Genomic DNA, 23,849 nt, shown 5'->3' with positions numbered 1-23,849 from the left:
TTTCAGGCAAAACCTGTCGGCCGACAGACGACCAACTGTCGGCCGACTGTCGGCCGACAGTCGGCCGACAGGTTTTTTGGGGAGCTCTTCTTCACAATTACCGGATTTTCAAAGGCTGGATAGTACTATTCACAGAATAAATCTCTACTGGGCGGGTAGCGGAGTGTGTTTTGTTAACCATTCTACACTGAATTGCGATGTATCTGTTGGATATGGTTTTTCACCCATTGAACAAATAGACTTTGGTTTTAAGGATAAGGCTCGCTGATTGGTTTTATGCTGTTTTTTAAAGTCCTTGGCAGCCATCCTTTCAAATGTCTGGCAAAAATGGGGAAGCTCTGTGTGAAATCCCATTTAATGCCTGTAAAGGGTTAAGGCAGTTTGTTAGCTCAGCATTGACTATGGAAAACAGCCATTTCAGTGGGTGTTTCCTGTATCAATAAAGATCTAAAAACAGACAGGTAAACTACCAGAAATTTAATCTTGTACTGTTAGTGCAAAACATAAATAAACTGGCAAATTTAATTCTTTATTTAGTATGAAATGTGATACATAATACTAATTAATATTTTACAATTGTTGAGCACTTTGTTTCATTCTTCACATGCACAGAAATGTGTCCATACCCATCTTGGAGAAAACAAAACAGGACTCTAAAAAATTGTAATTCAAGAACATCAAGCCCGAATTCAGTATCTGTATTCTCCACATTTCTCTCTATACATTTCCTTTGTTTAGCAATCAAATCTTAGGTTGAAGATAATTTCCTTTATTCTCATGATCCTAATGAATGATTTGGCAGTATCACTGTGTGGAGATATTAGATGCTGATTACTCTTAAGGGTTTGAAAAGTCAACCAAGGGCTTTCTCTGTTTGTTTGGTCCCCCTCTTCCTTTCCCCGTTTGTTTTCATGAAGTTTGCTTGAAAACTACTTCTCTTTCACCATAGCAAACCTTTCAACAATCAACAAAAATGCACATTTGCCTGATTTTCACAGCTACATATGAAGATATATCTTTAAAATCGAGGTTGACACTCAAGCAAGAATACTTGCATTTCCAAGGAGAAACTCATTTTAGATCTTTAAAATTAAGTAAAATAGGGTTGCTTTTATATTTTTGCATTAACTTCGACAAAATTAATGAAAATACACATTTGAGAGGAAACCTGGAACTATATATTTACATGAATAATTACACTTTATTGAGGCGACAACACCATCATCATTTCAAGATCAATTATTAAAACAAATATTGACACTAAAATTATTAGGTACCTTCTTGGAATTCATTCTGTTATGAATTGTATCCTTTTCCATTTTTTTCACAACTGGTACAGATATCAGAGAAATGCCCTTAATATGCAAGCTAAACTTTAATTGCCAATGTAAAACATTAATATACAGATGACACATTTCTCAAATTGTTCCCAATTGATGATATAATATGGTAAAATGGTTACAAACAGTTAATAACTAACCTTGGTTTGTTATTTGACAAAGCAAATTTTGTCATGTATTCCTTGGATATGTTGGTACTGGCATGATTTCAAAAAAAAATTAGTGCAATAGAGAAGAGCTGTAGTAGAACAGGAAAAAAAAGATAATGTCCCTCTCTGTTTCAAATGGGTTTCTTTCTTGTACAACTTAACAGGATTGTGGGACAAAGTATGACAAACTGGCTCTGCTTAAACTGATCGGGTACTTTCAGCCCATGTAGATTTAGCACCTATTGCATATGGTAGTCTACACTTAAGTGATCTATCAGCATTAAAATTGTATGCACTACCATTTCCAAACACACTCTGCACGATGCTTGTCCTCTTTGCCACACAATCAGCACTAGTATGGTAAATACTTTGCTATTGCTTACTGGAACCAGAGATATTTTAGTATATAATCCTTGGTTAACCATTCTGTTCCTTGGTGTAAGCTGGATGGCCATAAAGTACAGGAGATGCTCCTATCAGATATTTCAGTTTACAAGCTTGTCGCGACTGGCTTAGTACTTGTGGTAACGAGAAACAAGACCCAGATTGAAGCCACTGTTTCAGCAGCAATTCACTGAAGCGATCAATGTCTTTGTCAGTAACATCCCACAAGTTACCAACGATGGCTGGGCTGAAAGTGAATACATTATAAATAGATTACATGCTACATATCTATACAGTGAACCATAGAGTAGAGCTATGGTCTTTGAAGAATAACTAGTTCCTTGAGGGTCTGGTCCAAGAAAAGGGAGTGCCCAACCTATAAGGAAAGCAAAGTTATATGAGTTTCCCAATGACAAAGGTCAATAGCAGTTGACATTTGGGTTCAAATCAGGACTTGACACTAATGGTAGCCAATTAGCCACACACTTGTAGAAATTCAGTTTTGGCCAGTGTTTTTCGATTTCCACTAGCCAGTGTAGCTAGCAAACAAACTGAAATTGTCATAACATCTAACTTGTCACTGGCCACTTGGCTAGTAAGTTGAAAAGTTAGTGTTGAGCTCTGTCAAATAGAGCCGGAGGTTTCAATAAAAGCTGGTTATCAGCTGTCTATCACTGCCCATGAGTCCTCTTACTGCTGTCTATTGAGCCTGCGAGCTGGCTCTCATGTTTAAGTCTTGCCTTAGGACCCCTTTTCCAAGGACAGTTACCCACTACTATATCAACAGCTGCTTAAACAAAAAGCTGTTGAAACCTGCAATATAGCACGTCAGTAAAAGACTTTGTAAGGGAACTAACACACAAGAAATGAATGCCAAAGACATACCAGCCTGCCAGAAGATAGATTAAGGCCATCCCCCTTGGCTCACACTCTCCACCAGCCTAATGAATTAAAATAGAGTGGTTACTTATATGCCCCATGCCTAGTCTCAACCAACTACACATCTGAACCAGACAATTGGACACTTCCTTTGCCTTTTGTTGGTTTGTCAACAACAATTATGTGATAATGTTTTTCCTTCACGGTCAGGTATAAACTAACCTGTAGTTTTCCTGAACTGCAACCCATAAGCAGAGTAACAGCTCGACAATCCAACCTTTGAATGTCATCACCCTGCAGAAATTCACGCCCAGTGCCATGACCAAAATATCTAGAAAGAATATTGATGCGATGATTAAAGCAACAACAACAATAAAACTTTCTACTGTAGATACCCTTATCTGAAAATGTTTATCGCATCTAGAACTAATAAGTATGGGATCATGTTTACTGCAGGTGCTCTCCACTGATATATCAGTTGAGAGTCAGTCAACACTTGGGTGACACTTGGTCGATAGTCAGTTGGCACTTGGTTGATGGTTGGTTCACAGCTGGCCGATACTTGGTTGAGACTTGGTCGACAGTTGATGGTCAATATCTTTACCGATACATTGACCGACTGTCAGCCAAATGTCAACCAACATATCGGTCAAATGTTAACTGACTCTCGACAAATAATTATGTCAACTGATGTATTGGTTGAGAGCACCTACAGTAAATATGATCCTTAATAAGTGTAACAGTTGTATTATGGACCCAGTTTAGCAGCTAAGCAACTGCAACTCACGCAAGAGCATCAAATGTCATATAAAAAGGGTCATAGATACTGATTTCACTTCTAAAATAAATAAAAACACCATCTCCCCTGTTTCAGTTGTAATTTGCATATAGTTCAGTCAATGTAACATAAATCATTACTGGTAGTAACTGATACAGACATATCAGAATGATAATAACATGGGTCATCCAACTTAATTAGTCACACAAGCAAAATTTCAAGTATGTATAAAAGAAACCCAAAGTACCTTTGTCTCTATCTTAGTCAACCTATTTAACATTTAAGAGTCATGATTCTCAGTATTTCAGCACTGACAGCTCTGCAAATATCCAACCTCTACAACCTTTTAAATTTTCTACTTTGTCAATGGCAGGCTTAGAAATTTTCAGGGTTTAAGAACTAGGGTTTCTTTTAGAGGTATGCATATCAGAGGGGTGTGAGGGGAACCTTCTTTTCAAAAACTTTGTAAGAGCCAAATTATAATTCTTTATATTCCCCCTGATCTGTTGTATACATTTCTTGGTAGACAACTTGTAATGTTTAAAGATGGAAGCCGACATTCTCAAATGGAGGAAAATGTCACCAGTACATGACAGTTTTTGTCGGGAAGAGAGAGAGGGGTAAAGTGGAGACTGATGAGAGATAGGAGGCATACCAGAAGCTTGATGTTCTAGACAGAGGGGGCCCATTTAAAAGGAGATCTACTGGAGTGCTTTTAGTTATTCACATGAACAGGCCATGGACAGTCAAAGCTGATGGGAGACCCTAGAATAGTGCACTGGACTCTGGGTTGAGAGGTCTGGGTTTGAGTACTGGCTGGGTTAGTGTGTCGTGTTTGTGGGCAAAACACTTTACTCTCACAGTGCCTCTCTTCACCCAGAAGGACAAATGGCTTCTGCCGAATTGTCGGGGGGGGGGGGGTGAGTGGTAATACTCCTAGTTGGCTGTGTGGGCCAATAGGCCCCTTACTGGAGCCTTTACAATAACTCACATGAACAGGTCATGGTCAGTTAAAGCACTCCTGAACTCTTCCTGTGTGGGAGCCTTTCCTGTGATACCTTGCCATCCATCTTCGCTGCAAGTGACAACAATTATTCATATATGCTGGATTATACAAGCATTTTGATTGGTTTGTACTTGTGATCTATTAAAAAACAGATGCAAGAGTAATGTCACCATCAACAATATTTTGCTTTCTTATTGTTTAAAACCATTACATGCTGCCAAAATGCCAAAATCAGTGACACACTTGGCTGGGCTTCCTGTGCCACTTTTTTATTCTTACTACATTTTGATGTCATCTGTGATCTATTACTAAACAGACACACAGCAACATTGAATCTATTTGTTCAGTTTATAATATATTAGTGTTACCTCTCTCAACTTGTATAGCCTAGTTTAATATATAAGAAACACAACATCAGGTCTTTCTTCTGTTTCATTTGCTTCAATCGTTTGCTTGTGTTTTGTACCTTTCAAACCACTTCTGAAACATTTTCTGGGTGTTGGGTAGGTTATTCTAAGGATTGAGTGCATAGAATGTTTTCTCAGGATCAATCTCAGGCAACTGTCTTTGACACGATAACTATCAAGAGAAATGCAGAAAAAAATATTAACTGACAATGAATATCAAGGTATTAAAAAGCTAAGAATCTGGCACAAAAGTTGTTGTGGTAGGCAACCACATTTCAAAAGACCTTCATTCAATTCAATCAATTGACAATTTTTCCTGTATGCTTACCTTGGCTAATAGATAATGAAATGACAAACATTTTTTTGTATCAGATCACAACTTCTTTTCATAAAATTACAAACCATTATTGTGAGGGAGAATTATGCTCCAGAAACCAAATGAGCCAGTTCTTTACACAAGGTCTAACCCAAACCATGGTTTACACAATCAGTGGGCATCAGGGTTGTTATAATTAATTAAAATAAATTTCTTTCCACTGTTGACAGCATAGCAGAGATAAAAATCAATATGGTTCTGGGAGAAAACATGACAGTTGTTTGAGAAACAAGTCAGGTCTTCAAACTTTCAAAGACCTCTTAATGAAATGTGTACCTTGGAAAAAAGAAATTGCAGAGATGGGACCCTTGTCACAGGATGGTCAAACAGGATCGGTATGCTTTCCCATGGAAGATGCTGAATATCCTATGAATCATAAAATACAGATCAATTTGATTTATAGATATGCCAGAAATTGACTCTGGTTTCAAACATTGTAGAAGCGTACGTCCCAATACTGAATGAGTTGATAAGTAAGATCTGCTACCACAATTTAGACACACATCTTGCGATTACAGCATATCTGTGCATGCCCATAAATCTACCTTAGTGTCTGAACACTTTGAATATAATGGTGAGCAACCAGTACCCATTAAACTAATGTTGCATATGACCACTTTTTAAACTAATATGGAATGTCAGTCCATTACAGATGCCTTTTCCCCCACCCTTGTGTTTGGCTAAGCTTTGATTCCTTGACAGTTCACCAACATCTATTTACAAAGAACCCACATATTGGTTGTTCAGTTGTCAGGTCTTCAGAGCTAGAGCTAGAATACATTTAATGGCTGATTACTAAACAAATGTAAGACCTAAAAAAGCTGGCTCTTACTTTTCCAAGAGTTAGGATTACAGGATGACGAGGAATGTTCTCTGCAGAGTGACCTCCAGACCTGAGAAGGAATTTTGTTGTCATCAATAATTTCTCGAGAGTACAAGTAATGAAGGTGAGAAAGAAAATTAACCTTTATGTTCCCTCGAACCTGTTTATGCAGCTTTTCTTGTCTGTATCTTCAAATAGCTTGTCAGTGAGGTTCTGAACTTCATCAAGTAGCTGAAACATGCAATGTGAGAGATCATGAAATGAGAGATGACTACTTAAGGGCCAAGGATGAGGAACCTCCCTTTGTCTCTAGTAGCTAAGACTAAACACATTCTCCTGTCAGGCAACTGACGATGATAAACCAATAGAGTGCAATTTTATCGAACACCAAATAATCAAAAAAAAAATAATCACAACAGCTTATTGCAATACAGGTTGAGAAGAAAAAAACCAGAGGGTTGCTATGTCTAGGAAACACAAGTGGACCAAATTACAATTTAGTTAATGTAAGTAGTTGCTAAATCTGACTTAAGCCCTTCATTAGAGAGAAGAGTTAGCCCTTTGCTTTGACAAAAGCAGTGAAATTCCAACTTACTCTAGACACTTGATTACGAATTCTTTGATTGCAACAAAATTTTCTTGTTCTTACTTTTTCAATAGAAGGTAAGGTAGCATCCATGGCAGTAATTTCAATCAGTGCTTCAGCAGTTTCTTTTCTTGACAAGCAAAATGACGAATCTATGAGGACCTACAACAAGCAAAGGACACTTAATAATAAAAATATTAATAATGACAATGGGATTTAGCCGGGGGCATTCCATGAGGTGGTTCTTCTTGTCCACTGGTTTAAAGTGAAATGTTGAAATGTTGGTTTTTGTGGAGGGAGGAAAACCAAGGAACCTGTACAAAAACCCTTGGAGCAAGGACATACCGACCCACATACCACATATGACACCAGGTCTGGGAATTGAACCTGCGGAACAGCAGGGAGGTGAGTGCTCTTGCCACTCAACCATCCCTAGTTCCCATTCGGTTACTATGCAAGGTTTTGCTACTTCAATTGTCATCTTTGGGTCAAGCACCAAAGATGGCACACAAATCATAACAAAGATTGATGGACAAAACATTTTTCATACAATCTGCCATCCTTATAACTCGGGAAACTCTGATTGATTCATGCACAACATACTTCAAGCAAATGATTATCTGGACGGCATCCACACAGGATTGAAACTTTCTCTTCCAACTCTCTGGCTAAGGATGCTATTGATTCACAATACTCTTCATCAATAGGCTGACCAAGAAGAACTCCTCTCCATCATCCAAGCCAAGAACCTTCAAGTTTCTCCAAAAGGTTCTAAAGAAATGACCATAATTATTACAATTTAGACTTTCAGTTATGTCATAGGAGAGGATACACATTCATGGCTCGTGAGAGTTGAAATGTTGATCACCTTCATTCTCCTGTCAAGCCTTGTCCTTAGTGTCCACCACTCGGTTGTGTTGTTAATATTCATGCTTTTGATGCTGTCATTCATTATGTCTGTAAATTCCTCCAATACACCAGACTGGAACAGCTTTGAAAGATCCACAACAACCTTGTCTCCCTTTACAAAATAAATTGTTTCAGTCAATAGTTAATTAGGTTAATTTACTTTGCCAACCCTGTTCTTGTGCTGTTATCATTACTTACAGACTTTCTAGTGGTTAAATGAGAAAATATCTACTAGTAAGCTAAGGTTATCCCCACTGTTTTGTCAGATATCCAGACAGTTTGCTCAGACGTATTTCTAGTGATCTTCTAGAATAAAGAGGTATTGTGAGAATTCAGTGTTTTACCCAAAAACCCCTCATGGTGACCTTGGACAAAGCTTACACCTGCACTACAGAATCTCAACTGACTGTAAGCTACTACCTCCTCCAACGTAGAGGTTTGAGGTCCACTCTCCCTAAATACAACAACAGAGTAACCGCAATATAACCAAGTTGTTACAAACACATTGACATACAGTGCAATCCTTGTTCTGTGCTTCTCCAGATGTTGTGTTAATCTTAACCACAGCAGGATCACAGTCAGCCCTTACCCTGCAGATCAGCAGTTCTCTGTCCTTGCTTACTGGATGTGTGAAGGTTTCCAAAGTGCAAACAGTCCACTCTAGAAAACAATAATTCTAATTTCTTACCTTGTCAATATCACACTATAGGATTATTGCCAAAATTCATTATTTGCTCAACGTAACAAATTAAATTTCAGTTCTACTTGTCAAAGGAACTAAAAGTTCATGGCAAATGTAATCATCTATGTGTAGCATGAGCTGAAGAATTGGGAAGAGTCAAATGAGGTGGTCTGGTAACAAAAAGTTTTTAACAAAGTAATTTTGTTTAAAGAATTATGTTAAATTAGTGATAATTACATTTCGCTAGGGAAAAATATTCTCCTGTTATAAGAGTCACATTGTTCTCCAAACCAATCCTGAGAAAGTTGAACAGTTAAACACTTTCTTTGAAGCTGGTTTGGCTGCATAACACAGCTGAAAGCTCGCTATTGCTTGTAAAATAACTATAATGTACCTTTAGGCATGTTCTGCAATAGGGAAATTTCTTCAGGAGTGAAGAGACCGTGTTTGTATCTCTCAGTTGCACACAAGGAAAACTTCATGATGTTTCAAGTCTTGACCAGGGCAGCCAGTTTTTGGTGAGCAGTATTAGTTGAAGAGTCATCAAGTGACAAGGAGGAAAGACATTCTGCAAGCTTCACCAGATCTCCTTTGTTTTCCTAACAGACAAAAAGGAAATAACAAAATAAAGAGAAATCTACTTGTAGATTTATTAAGTTCCCTGCTCTGGCATCCCATGTTCTAGTTCCCTGTTATGACATCCCATGTCTTACAGTAGTTCCCTGTTCTGGCATCCATGTTCTAGTTCCCTGTTCTGTAATCCCCTGTTCTGGCAGCCATGTTCTAGTTCCTTGTTCTGGCATCAAAGGTTCTAGTTCCTTGTTTTTGCATCCCATATAAAGGAGCAGATAAACTTTGAGTCACTTAGTGCCACAGTAATTGGGGATACCAGTAAACACGGAGAGTTGTGTGCCATGTCTAAGAGGTAAAAGCATCCAACTGGTTTTCACAAGGTCACGAAAAATCTCTCTCTTTTGTATACATAACAAATAGAAGTCTATCAAATGCAACAGTAGCTACAAGTACTCACAAGCAAAGGTGTTATCATATATACCAAAGGTTTAGAAAAATCCTTTGCTATTCTCCTAAAATAACAAAACCACAGGGATTCAATTGAAAATATCCCTGGTCACTTGTCAGTGAAGTCATCTTTAATTAATTTGAGTTGAAACTTCAACTTAAATTAACAAAAAGGATGTAAACTTTGCCATTACCTTTGTAGTCTAGATGAGTCTTCTACAAACTAGTTCCAAATTAATCTTTAGAGGTAAACAATTCCCCTTTGGCATCTTTACTATAGCTAAGATATCTTGCTCTATGGGGACATAAGAAGTTGAAATGAAATTTGTTTATACATTTGCCGTAATTGCAAAAAAAAAAAAAAAAGAAAAAAATTGGAAAATTAACAGTTTTGCTGGTTTGGACAAGGCAAATTTACCAATTACCAGTAGATTAATTCAATGTTGAATTCACATCAGGGGAATAAAACAAAAGAAATTAACCCTTCATTTTCAGCACAACTTCATGTTCAGCAAACAAGTTTTAAGATCTTACTTTATTCTCTTTCCTGTTCTGGTAACAGCTTGATGTCTAAGAGTAACAGACAAGGACAGTTAATATTATCCTCAAAATTCTCTCATCTAAAATTTTGGATTGATGCTCCTTGACTTTCTGATCTAGTGTGGGTCCAAAAGTTTAACAGAGCTTTTACTAAACATTAATAAATCACCTGTATGGTAGGCAAAATTGCCTTGCTAGTGCAACACCATCCACAAACTGCCTCAAAGCTTCCCTCACAGCTCCCTGATGAGCATACAGCTGACCAACTTGTAACAGGGATGAGAGCAAGTCATTTAGGATTGACAAACTAGAAAGGTTTTGGCCAGAACTTTCTGATGTGGCTAGCAAATCTGCACAAACAAAAGGAATAGATGCCAAAATATGTGATTAAAAGTTTAATAATAAAACAGAAGAAAACTCTCCCATGTTTCAGGCCAGTTTGATTGCACTTTTCTCTATATTTTAATCAGGATAATAACACATCCAATTACAAGCACAACTCTATCTCAAAGCCTGAATTAGGATTGCAAGGTATTGCCAACCACATGATTTAGGTATATATTATCAGGGGCTTCATTAATGTTTTCTGCAGGAGGGAAACTGGTTTTCACAGGCGGGCAAAACTCTTTGAACTGAACTTCTTTATAAGATAAACTTTCCTCCAGACCGTCAAATCAGGTGGGCAAAACCGTCCTCACAACCGCTCAATTTGCCCGGTGCCTGGCCCTTAATGAAACCCCTGTATTATCCCAGTCATCAGAACACATTGTCCCTAGTAGAAGCTCATAGAAATCAGGGGCACTACTTTGCAAGCAGGGCTCTGCAGAATTGTGTCAAGAATAAAAGGAAACAAAAATTCCTCAATCACCTTACCCAACAAATTTTCCTTTTGCTTGTGTATCTGTTTGCCAGTACAAAACGCATCTAAACCAAAGATTTCTTCAGCCATTTGTGTTAGTTTATGAAGTGCATCCATAGCCCATTCTAGGAGTCAGTGAACCAAGTAGAGGATCTCAACAATGATAATACTAAAAAAAATAACTGTCACCTGGGAATTACTCAAACTCATGAATTGATTCACTGATCAAAAATTATCTGGTTGAACAGACTGTTTTGTTGGTACTAAGTCTGCCTAAATTTTCACAGGTCACTTGGCGACGGTTTATGAAAACAATGAAATAAAAAATCAATATTGGGGAGCTGGGATTGGGCGGTGGTGAGGTCACTCGCCTCCCATTAGTTCAATTCTTGGACCTGGTGTCACATGTGGGTTGAGTTTGTTGTTAGTTTTCTTCCTTACTCCAAGGATCTTTCTAGGGGTCTCCAAAAGCAAACACTCCAAATTCCAATTAGACCTAGTATCAGTGGACAAGAAGAGCCATCTTATGGAATATCCACTGCTAAATTGCCATTTCCATTATGAAAAAGTTACTGAATAACTGTGGAGAAGAGTAGATCTAAGTTTTGGAAAGAGGAATTTCCAAAGAAGAAGAGTGAACTTACCAACTATTATCTTAAATTTGTGGATTGTGGGTGGGAGCATTGCATATTCACAGCAAATTGATTTCCATCTGGCTTTCAACAGGTGGGACTTGTAACTCTTGTGTGTGAAGACTTCACTCTGCAGTGCTTCCTTCAGGGAGACCTCCCCTTCCGAATACTAAACATTAATCAATGAAAACCACGACTGACACACACATCACAAACTGACTATTATAGACCTGTTTAATTGGTATTTCCTCCTATACCGTATATTGTATAATATACATGTAAAAATTTCTCAGTTCTGATTGGTTAAGATGAACGCAGTTTTCAGTTAATTCAGTGCAGAAGAGAGTTAATTCAGTACAGAAGAGGGTTAACTCAGTGCAAAGAAAGAAACAAACCAGGCATTCTGATTGGTCAGAATAATTGGTCAATGTCAATGTCAAGGTCAATGTTACTTGCAGGATTTCAATAAATTATTTTTGCACGTGATGCATGCGCTTTTCTTCCGCGTAGTTATGAGAAGCTACCTCGTATTTTTTCATGTATATTATTAATACATAATCACATGATTTTCTCGTGCAATTGGAATAAATAATCACTTGTAAATGTTTTCAAAGATCACAAATTGCACTCACCCTATGGGCTCATGCAATTTTGTTAGTCTTTGAAAAAATTTACTCGTGCTTATTTATTCCAAATTGCACTCAAAATCATGTGATTACTATACAAATTGGATTTCCCAGCTGCTCTCAGAGGCTAGCTGGCCCACAGTTTCCTTGCCTAAAGCTATTCCAAGTTCTTCAGCACAAAGAAAAATCACCAACATGGAGCTAGAGTACCACGTATACATGTATGCCTGCATGATGAATGCTTGTTTAACCCTTTGACTCCCATGTCAGAGACCAAGACAGGAATTCTCCTTACAACATCAGTACAATGTCAAGCAGACAAGTGAGGAGAATAAAGAAAAAAATCAATTGTAGAGGATTATTTAGTTAATCCAATACCAAATTTTCCAAACTTACATCACGAGAAGTGTTTGGCAGACAGTAAGTAGAGTTAGTTAAAGCAGTGATAGGGTTAATAATGATTTTGATTTTTCATACCTTTCCTGTGACTAGCAAATAGTGACTCTTGGCCAACAAGAACTGAACCCATGAAGTACTGCAGGGCTCAAATCTATCAACCAGGTTACTTGTACGAGACAGAATAATTGAAGCATGTGACAAGTCCAGAATGTCACACAATGAGTGAACAGCATCACTTAGGGCACACAATCCATTATCCAGCATATCTTTGGTACCAACTGACTGGGATATACTGGCAGCCATGCAAAGAGCACTAGCTTTTTTTAAGGGCTGCAAGAAAACAATTCATTCATTGAATGAATAAAGGGGGTAAGATTCTGATGGGAAACTGTTGTAAATTAAAATAGTAAATAGTCTTTATTTCACCGATAAAATACATATCAAGTGTTACATATAAAGTGTAATGGGCTAAAATGTGTATTAATTACTTACAGCTAAGTTATGCTTAAAACCAAGTCTATTAATAAAAGAATTTTTAAAACACTCAGTATTACAAAGCGGATATAAATTATTGGCTTAACTTGCCTAAGCCTAAGGGTAGCAGAGTTAATCCTGGGAAGGGAGAGGTGCAATGGAAGATGTTCCCACACGCTTAATTTTTTGAAGATACCCATATGTTGTGCTGCATCAGATGGGGCAGATTGGGGGGGGGGGGAGTTATAAGTACATATAATTTGGTTTCATCAGCTGAGTTGATAATGTACATGCCAATCGGATGCTGAAAAGAATTTCTGAAGCTGATGTTTCAAGTATTAACCCTTCACCATTTGCTCTGATAAAGGGCTTAACTTTGGAATATCAGCTTTAGAAATTCTTTGCTGCGGCCAATTAATATTTATTAACCTAGTTGATACAACCAAATTATCTTGTAATAACCTCCAACAATGCAGAACCTACATTATTCATTACACCACTGATAACAAAGGGAAGGATCCTCACTGTATAAAATTTACCAGTCGAGATAAAAAAGACCTGACTGGAGAAAATCATTCTTTTCTGTTGAGTGATAGCCTTTTCCTTCAAATACTTAAATCTCTTAAAACTGCTGTCATTTCTTGTACCGAAACATTTTTTTTAACATTTCCATTGCCATGGTCATGTTGTGACAGGACTGCATGAACAGTTAATTGCCTGTGGGAAATCCAAATCGTCACCAATGAAAGTACGTAGCAGGTTTCACCTGTTTTAAAAGCCCAAACATTTCAGCGGTGATAAGCAAGTAATGATATGTCTCTTCAGGATTAATAAGACGGTCCAGGTCAACCTAGAACATAAAAAAAAAATTCAGTGAGAATAACATTCATGCAAGATTAAATGTATTGTATACAGTGGGAGATGCAGTAACCCAATGGTTAGTATGCTGCACTGCGGGTCAAGAGGTCTGGGTTTGAGAACTGGCTGGGTCATTTTGCTGTGTCCACTTGGGCAAAACACAGCTTTCTTTTCTATCACGTGCCTCTCTGTAACCAGGAGTACAGATGAAAAGCCTGCCAAGTGATGAAATGCTGGGGGAAGGGGATAACCTTGCAATGGACTAGCATCCCATCTTGGGGGAGTAGTAATACGCCTAGTTGCTTAGCCCTTTAACTCCCAGAAATGATTTAAACATGTATCTTCTCCCTTTAAAGCCCATACATGATTCAACAGGTAATGAGAATACTTGAACTTATCATGTAGAAGTTGTTCTCTTGATCTAACACCAAATTCTTATAACTTATTTACAAGGAAATGTGTAGCAGCTAGAGGGGAGAATTAGTGATTAGGTCTTGGGATTTAAAGGGTGAATTCAATGGAAACCAGGATAACCTCGGGCTGGGTGGGCACTCTGTTTGAGTGCAGACTTAGCACAGCATTTAAATTTTAGTAATCCATAAATCTTTAATGGCAAATCTTTCAAATTGTTTAAGTACCTATCGTAAAATATCTGAAAGTATCAAAAGCTGATACCTATTTAGTTCTCACAACAAATTCCCCATGAAAGAAAACTGTTCTTGGAATTTTACAGTTTCACTTGTTTTCAAATAAAGAATTCTCACTGCCAGTGAAAAAATATTAATGTTTTGGAAATTAAAGTAAAAAAATATGTTACATAGCCCTAAAATGCTTTTTCCAGGAAACATTTACCTTTCCACTGGTGTCTTGTTGCAGTGATTTGGTCCTTAGTGACGTCCACATTTCCAAAGCTGCACAAAGTGATTCCATAAATGGTTGCTCCAGGCAGATATCTTCTATCTGAAAAGTTACACCAACATTTCATTTGACAGTCTGATATTTTGAGGGAATGAGGTGCTTTTGGGGATGCACCAGAGGTGCAATGTCAGGGCCCCTTTCCCTTCTGCACGGTCCTCCATGTACACGTACAGGTACAGTATGTTGTTGTTGTAGAAAAACTGACTACAAAATTCATGTCTATTGTAAAACAGGCACATGACATTTCATCAAAGACAACAATTTGTTCCTGAAAATGTGTTGAACAAGGAACAATATAAAATCTGTATAAGTAATGTTCACTCTAGACTTCAAGTTAACTGAAATCAACTTCTTGCCCCAGTGCGTCTCTTTGTTGGAGGCACACTCAGTGGCCTAACAGATAGCCTGCAGCCAGCACGACCTCAAGAAATCCAAATTTGAGACCTGGGTGGGTCATCAAATTGTCAGATCAGATCTTAATCAAAAAAGTTTCCAGTACTTTCCTCTTCTCCTTCATAACTGTCAGAAAGCTCTGGCCTTGCTGAAGTTGCTCTCTCATTTACTGCATCTTTGTGCTCAAGCAAAGCCTGCCATAAATATGCAGCACCAAGTCTATCCAGCAAAAGTGAATGCATGTTTTTCTCCTCATCCTGACTATCTGTTGAGTCCAATAACTGCTCTAGAGTCTCCTCAGCTTCTTGACAGTACTGCGGTGCAGATCTACAGAAACTCAGCTACTATTAGTGTCGAGCCCTGCAGTGTCTGCTCAACGCAGGTCTAGGTTTCTTCTGATGCAGATTTGATGTACTTGAAAGGGATCAAATTTTTTTTTGTCCCTGCCCATCAAGGTGTCTGCTGAGTAAAGATTCATTTTAATAAAAGTAACTGACAGTTTGAATGACCAACTTTGTCCTTTCAATAAGAAGATGATAAAAATTCTTCACAATTAATAGGAGACTTGGTCAATCCATGGTTACCATGCTGAACTCCAATTTAAGAGGACTGTTTTGGAGTCCTAACCAAGGCCACTGTGTTTTGTTCTCAGGCAACCCACTCTAGTTTCATACTGGCCCTTTCCAACCATGAGTATGGATTGGTAATAGCAACTTAAATGCTGTGGATTTACAAGCAAGGGCTCGAAATTAATGGTAACCCATTAACCAATGGTTAGTAATTTTCAACGTTTGGTTACTAAAAATTTGTCCAACCAACCCGACATGGTGAGTAAAATTTTTTAACATATTTAAACATCAGTAGACCTCAGGGCAAAGAGCACGTAGGCCCGACTCTCAGAGGAATACTTGGAATACTCAAGTTGTTAAGTCAACTTCAACTCTTTTTAGAGAATGTGCTGTAGATGTACTGTTCTTGACTAATCATGGTAAACAAGAAGAAATAAAATAAATGGATAATTGTCTATGTTTTTGAGGTCACCATGCAATTTCAGCTACTCTTTAATTTGTGCTAGTTGTTATTATCAAAATGTTCAATATTTGAGATATCGTAACTTGTGAGCTTGGATACCAAACTTTATTATTTGGTTAGTAAAAAGATGTCTACTAACCCGAAGGGTTAGTGATCCAAAAATTAAATTGGAGCCCTGCCTGCCATGGACTAACATCCTGTCCAACAGCACTAGGCCTTTCAGGCTGGTAGCTAAGAAGTTAGGCTACTGGCTGAAATTTCAAGTGAGGTGGCTCAAAGGCGGTGAACAATTGTAAGTGTACAATGAAATATATGAAGTTCATATATTTTGAACTGCGGTAATTAGATACGTATGATGCACAATCCTTGCAGTAGATAGCGCTATTGCTTTAATACACTGTAGCGCTATTGCTTAAATAGCGCTATCTACTTCGAGCATAGCTTCAAGGATCGTGCATCATACGTATCTAATACCGCAGTTCAAAATATATGAACTTCATATATTTCATTGTATCTAATTTATCACTTTCACGGGTTTATTACGAATTAACTTAACGGCCTGCTCCCAGTTGGCTTGTTAGCTCAATTGGTAGAGCGCTGCACTAGTATCGCAGAGGTCAGTGGTTCCAATCCCATACAGGCCTGATTTTTTTTTCAGGTCTGATTTTCACTATTGCTTAAATAGCCCTATCTACTGCAAGGATCGTGCATCATACGTAATTGTAAGTGTGTAACCTTGGAATGGCCGGTTGTGCTTTACCAGGTGATTGCTGGCCAAAAATCCAGCTGCCGACTTCCACTTTTCTTCTTGCAAATTTCACCAGCAGCTGACAGTTAGCAACAGCCCTGGCCTATATGTCAGCTGGTAACCATTAAACCTATACAGGATAAGACACTTACCTCTCTTCTTCAAGGTCTACCTCTCCTAAGCTATGCAGGGCTATAGCAAGTTCTAATGCAGCTGATGCATAGTGAAACTCATCTTTGTGAACAACGTACCGCTCTCTCAACTGTTTGATGACAGTAATTTGCTCTACTGCTGTGTCATAGCTGAAAAAGTTTGGAACAATTCAATCAAACATTTTGGCAGGTACAGTTGTACTTCACTTATGAAAGAGCAAACCATAAGAAGAAGTCAGAATGTAAACGAAAGTCTTTTGTCACCTTTTGGTCTTGTAACAAGCAAGCTCTTCCTGCAAAACAAAACAGAGCTGGCTTCCTTCTACATCTTTTGCATCTTCTTGCTCTGCAAATGCACTGCATAGGGTTCTGAGAAGAAAAAAGAACCAAGAAATTTCTTCAGACAGTTTCCAATTTACTCAATCTTACTTTAATTATGTAATTCTTCAACACCATAATGATTATATCATTTTGTCTTTTTTTATCACTATCCCTTATCTCTCCAGAGTCAACCTTAAAAATATTAGAATTCCCCCTGTAACTGACACTCCGTTACAGTTTGAAATACGTACCTTTTTTTAATCTCGACGATTCACTTGTACATAACACACAGAAAAAATGCAGAATTAACAATGCGAACTTAAACCCAACGAACTAAAATACAACGAAAGGAATACGAGAAACTACAGGAAAATACAAACGAAAGCGTAACTACTTACAAGATCTGTACGGCACTCCGGAATAACAACGACTGAATGAAAATCACAACTAGGATGTTATATAGCGGATAAAGGCTAAAACAATAGACTAAACAAGGCTACACAATACTCAAAGGCGATTACGTGAAACAACGCTGACAAACTTAATTTACATTTTGACAGCACGAAAAAATACAAACTAATAAATACAGAACTGAACTATCGAGACGAGAACTATTTACACTAATTACAATTAACAAAGACGAACGACAGGACTGATAAGAAAAAAAAAAAAAAACTCTCGTGGCTACACCCCCCATTTTTTTCTTCTCTCTTTAAATTAATTTTATCTGATCCTTTTGAAGCCTTGAACGAGCCAAAAACTAGGAATTTGGTGTATTGAGGTGAGGAATCTGCCACATTTCAATGGTTATGTTATGATAGTGCTTGATTATTTTTTATTCACTTGCTGCAATGCATAAAAAACTCACTCCTTCCTTTTCTGATGCATCGCAACTTGTGAATAGAAATCGTTTGAGGGCACTTCCCATGGAATAATCCTTATATTTGCTGCATGTATGTATGTTCTGTTTGATTATGAAAACAACATGCATGCATTTGATCAAGTTTAAACAAATTAAAACCAATTTTCTGGAGTTCTTGTAACCTTTTTTTTTACACAGTATGATCTGACATCTGCTTAAAACTCATAAGCTTTAAGTTAATCGACATCAAAATACTAATATTTATTTTGAACTCTATTACAAACCTGCATCTCTCAGACTGTTTTTCTCCCTCCTGTAGATCCTTCACCAGCTCATGTTTCACTGAGACCCATTGTCTGACTTGCTGTTTTAGGGTGTGGGCATCAGAGGCTGTTTTCAGTGCTACCAGGACCACAGTTGAAGCAGTCTTTAGTGCATCCCTGATTCTTCCGGCTCTTCTTTGACAGTCATGCAACTAGCAAGGCATACTTTGTGAGTAGCTTCACCTGAAAGTATTTTTCAAACATTGCCAAATAAACATTTTCAAAACTCACCATGTCATTGTTAGCCAAAATTAGATTTGTCATCAGCAACTTATTCTACATTCACCCTTTAACTCCCATGAGTGACCAAGACAGAATTTCTCCTTACTGTATCAACACCATATGAAACAGACAAGTAATGAGAATAAAGACAAATACCAATTGATAAAGGGATTATTAGTTAAGCTAATACCAAATTCTTTCAAACTTGGATCATAGAAATTGTGAAGCAGACAGTAAGGAGAATTATGAATGAAATCTTGGGAGTGAAAGAGTAATAAGTTTTCCCCTCTTACCCACTCTTGTTCCTATTTGGTTCATCACAAACCTGCTTCATTTTTGTACCCATAGCAAATTGACCTTATGAGCTAGAAGGCCTATCTTGTCACAGCTTATTTCAGTTTCAGAATCATGAACTGATTAGGAGTGTTGGTGATTCCCCCTAGAAAGAATACCAGTTCATGAAAAGGTTACTCCCCTCTAGGGCTCCACACTAATGGTAGCCAACTAGCCACAGACTAGTCGAAATTCAGTTTTGCCTAGTGGTTTCTGATTTCCAATAGCCAGTTTGGCTAGTAAACAAACTAAAATTGTTGTAACATCTAAGATGTCACTGGCCACTTGGCTAGTAAGTTGAAAAGTTCAGCACAAAACTTTTTGTCAAAGTTTCCCTTAAATTTTTTCCAAAACCCCTTTATACTCCTGTGCTGGGTTGTTCTTTACTTCTACATGTGTTTAGCTACCAGTAATTAAGAAATTTGTCGAATTCTGGCAGTTGTTGACTGTGTGAAAGGACCCTGTTCTAGCTTAGAACACCTGATACCCATAAGACAGTCTTGAAACAATACTTGAATGTAACATTTTCAGCAAGGAAAACTCTCATGTAGAGGGTCAAACCATAGTTCAACTGAACTATTAATTATTTCAATAAACTTTAAATTATAGTACATTCATCAATTGAACAGACTTTACCTCTTCAGCTTGGACAATGATTTTCTCTTCTGTTTCTGCTCCAAAGCTCCAGATTTTTAACTCATCACAGGCAAGAGCCAGCAATGGCACTCCGTCAGCAAAACAGTCGCTTTGATAGGAAACACAGCCTACATTGTAAACAGTACTACCCACCCATCGCAGCTCATCAAGAGATAAAGGAATATCAGGGTATTCAAGAGCATCGTGAATAACTTTGCTTGCTTGCTGTGCAACTGTAACACATTCCCTCAGAATGCAAATTCTGTGAAGAAAACAAAACTGTGAATCAAAAACTGCACTTTGAATGACAACATACAGTTGTACTTCACCCATCACCTCTCACGAACTGACTGGTAACAAACAGTATAATACTTTCCTTCCACAAGATAAGGAGTTCTATTTGACAATGGAGACCATCCATTTATCTCCACTCAAATTTATTACCAAAATGATTGCTCATTTGTTGTAATTCAGTTTCATCATTGTTTCAAATTTAATTTCCTTTTGTTTTGGGCATGTCAATGTACATGTATGCTAATACACTTGTAAAACATGGGATAGTTTGAACCTACAATCAGCGAAAAAACTGTCCACAAATTGACCTTTTCAACACCCTACTACTTAAATTTCATCTCTTTTGCCCCTGTTAAGTTAACCTGTTCCCCTCCTTCCCCTCAAGACAATGTTGTATTGTGATTCCATGAACTTTTAGCTACACCAGAGATGACTAGCTTAAGTTTTTAACAGGCGGGAATCTAGCAATGATAGGTGGGTATATTTGGGCTGAAGGCCCACTCTACCATGCCTTTGGCACGCTATACCAAGGGGGTTCTAGGGGCATGCTCCCCTGCGAAATTTTGAAAATGCGTACTCTCTGAGATGCATTTTTCTTGATTTTGGGGGCAAAATCAAGGGCATTCATTATTTCACATACATCAATTACAAATACCGCTGGCCATTGAGCCTGAAAAATGGACGATGTGATATGAATGATGCGATCATTGCACTAAATGGAGTGTTTACAATCCTTTCAGTTCAGGTAAGACAGCAATGAAGGTGTAAACAAACAAAATAAATAAATAACAACCCTCTGACAACATTTAAAAACATTTTGGAGAAAGTAGTGCTTTACAGCCAGAAAAATCACATTCACAGCCAGGTAATTTTCCTGGCTTCCAGCTATTATCTACATCCCTGTACACACATGTACAGGCAACATTGAATAGGTGGGGGGGGGAGGGGGGTCTTGTCAGTGATTTAGAGTGTGGTACAAACTGTCATGTTATTCTAAAAATAAATAGAACTCCTTAAACATGATGTGGCAACTAATTTTGATGCTGATTGTAGGATAAAACTGAACCACATAATACACCATAAGTATAGTGCTTTTAAAATAAATATTTGGACCCAACCTTGAATTCCTGTCACATTCTTTTGCATTCTTGTCACTTTTCACCTGATCTTGATAAGAAGAAACCACAAAGTTCAAGACAGTCAGTTGTCTTGCTGTGGTCTTTTGCAACTGTTGGGTACACTGTGCAATCAAATTGTCACCATTAGCTTTGTGCAGAGCGTGCTTGATGTGTTCACACTGGAGAGACAGAATTCTCTCATACAACTTGAGCAGCTGCACCGCATCTTGACAAATTCTCCATGAGAGGCATGTATTTCTTTTCGTTCCTTGGTAGAAAAATTTTGTACCGTAACTCTGAAATACTCTAAGGAATCAGAAACAATTTTCAACATTGTTCACGACAAACCCTTGAATTGCAATAGTTGTGAAAGCAGTCTGCTTCCTTCCAATATCATTTCTTGAAGAGAATCAAGTGTTCTAATACTGGATTTGAGGAGCAGTTCAATAAAATTGTAGCCTTGCTGACGAAACAAATGCAACAACAAACTTGAAGTGGTGTTGGAAGCTTTGAGTGTCCATTCTTGGTATGGTTGACATTTCTTGAAATTTTCAAAAGTTTGTCAAAAACGTCCAAGCCTTGCATTGACATTTCAGCTTTGTTGCAACTCCTGCCAAAGTGAAATCCCAGTTCAGCAACAAACAAGATTGAGTCTATACCACCAGTTATCAATTGTTCAAACTTCACCATGAGCTTGTTAAAAACAGATTCAAAGAAATTTTGCCAGATGCTTAAAATCAACATTCTTTTGTCCACAGTCAAGCTGATATTTTGTTCCACATTTAAGAGTTTTATCCATAAGTGATTTCAATGAAGAATATGTGACAGCTTCCACTTGGAAAAGTAAGGACAACTTTCTCCAGTCTAAAACAACACACAAATGAGATGCTCTTTCTGTCAAAGTTACTTTCACTTCTTCTAATTTTCCTGCTCCTTGAAACAAAGCATCAGATGTTCGAAGAGAGGGTGAAGAGAGCCCCTTCTCCATTTTTCCACCATCATAGTTTTTCCAGGACTTGACCACTTGAATGAACTTGAGCAAGTCATTAGCATGACAAAAAGCCTGGTCAAACTGACCCTTAGATATGAGCTGAACAATAATCAAATAAATTGTCTTGCCAAGTTGGTCCAGTGAAGGAATAAACTTGAGATATTTACCATTCTGAATAGATAATGTGTCGCTGAACAACGTACTCACTAAACAAAAATCCATAGAATTGTATATTAGTCAGTAATCATTTTAATTTTCACATTACTTCTAATGAAGGATAAGTATGAACTCTTACAAACAAAATTAATATTTTTCAACCATTTTAAAGAAGTTGTTCATTAGTATTTTACTACTACTAAAGTCAGTATTGTTGGTTCACCAAAATGATCTGGGATGTTCTGAGAAGGTATACAGGTGTATTGTTTCCCATTATCACACAACTAGAAACTATATTTCGTGTAGGAGACAAAAGTCATTTTGAGATTGATTATCAAAGAAAAGGAATAAAAAAAATTCTGAGGTTTCTTCAAGTCTCTTTTTTATATTCGGATGCTTGGAGAGGAAGGGACAAAAAAAGTCATAAACATTCACAGCCCGCACGCTGTATAAAGGTTACGTTTTCTTTTGTCATCAGTTGACGCAAGATCTTTCAACTGAAAGCGAAGTTTTAGCCGCCGTGCTCAAACCTTTTTTCATTGTTCTAGTGATAGCGGCACCAAGGTAAATACTTTTCCGCCTTTTAGTTTATTTAATTAAGTAATTTGTATCCTTCTTTCTTTAATTGTGAATTCTCGTGTTGCGAACTATGTTAAAACGTAAAATTTAGTTAAAGCGAATGTTGCTAACGACATCGTTGTACCGTTAATTGTTAATTGTTATTTTTCCTTTGTCTTGTAACTTTTGAGTCGCATGAAATGTATTTATCTAGTTATTTACACGATCTCATTTGTAATTCGTTTATACTTTTATTTTAGTTCTCACAGTGTTTGTTTAACAAAGTAAAAAGTTGAATAAATTTTTAAGGAAATCAGTTTGTGAATGTTGTGATCACTGGAGCAATACCCATAGTCCAACAGATTCTATACAGCAATGGTAAGAACTCAATCACTCAATTAGGGCAATAATTTTTTACCTTTCACAGCTGTTTTGGAGGAAGTTAATGCCAAAAAAGCACAACATTTCTTTGATTTCAACAGACGTATTGACAAAAATAAATCTGTAATTCATACATGTGTGCCTTCTGAAATATAGCTGCTTTTTAGTGTCTGTTGTCGTATTGAGTTCCTATAAGAAGAGCTAACTTCTGATTATAGTTAGTTAGTTTTCAATATTGCTCCTGTTCATCAATTAAACAAGATAACTAGCATACAAAAGTCCTGAAATGTTCATTTTCATGACGAGGGTCAATGACCAAACTTTGTTACAAGTCTCATTTTGACAACAAAGGTTGTACATGTAACCTAAGGATTTTAAAAAACTAAAAAGACCTCAGCATCATCTCCCAAAGTGGCCTGATAGATTCAGTCAATTTAGTTTACATGACAAAGTGGAATTGAGTTCTGAAGTTTGTACATTGATTGTCTTTTCCAAGGCAAGTGATGTGAGATTAACTCCAGGGAAGCATTTCATATGAATATTTTTGGCACTTTGTGTACCAGCACACGATGACAAAACTTCACAGAAGGGCCAAGACATTCAGGAAATGATGTAATCTACACTAGAAGCAATGGGGAGCTTGATTTGGTTTGAATGTATGACTAATTTTGGATAATACCTACA

General features: G+C 37.5%; 1 pseudogene across 1 annotated transcript; it reads right to left on the bottom strand.

Moving 5' to 3' along the window:
• Positions 1-1,577: 1,577 nt before the first annotated feature.
• Positions 1,578-23,619, bottom strand: LOC148727604 (uncharacterized; annotated as a pseudogene). The gene is made up of 27 exons (XR_015990148.1): positions 21,080-23,619; positions 19,668-19,929; positions 18,438-18,659; positions 17,235-17,339; positions 16,971-17,120; positions 15,145-15,365; positions 14,580-14,683; positions 13,636-13,719; positions 12,474-12,725; positions 11,383-11,539; positions 10,753-10,863; positions 10,049-10,229; positions 9,874-9,909; positions 9,350-9,404; positions 8,714-8,918; positions 8,227-8,297; positions 7,597-7,749; positions 7,332-7,499; positions 6,792-6,890; positions 6,303-6,373; positions 6,152-6,212; positions 5,596-5,685; positions 5,003-5,115; positions 4,522-4,605; positions 2,975-3,083; positions 2,759-2,814; positions 1,578-2,120 (listed from the first exon to the last, which is right to left on the bottom strand). The product of XR_015990148.1 is annotated as an uncharacterized LOC148727604 (transcript).
• Positions 23,620-23,849: the final 230 nt, after the last annotated feature.

The sequence above is a fragment of the Stylophora pistillata genome, chromosome 7 (assembly GCF_964205215.1).
Source record: "Stylophora pistillata chromosome 7, jaStyPist1.2, whole genome shotgun sequence".
Classification (NCBI taxonomy): domain Eukaryota; kingdom Metazoa; phylum Cnidaria; class Anthozoa; order Scleractinia; family Pocilloporidae; genus Stylophora; species Stylophora pistillata.
This window is presented reverse-complemented; position numbering and strand designations above follow the sequence as displayed.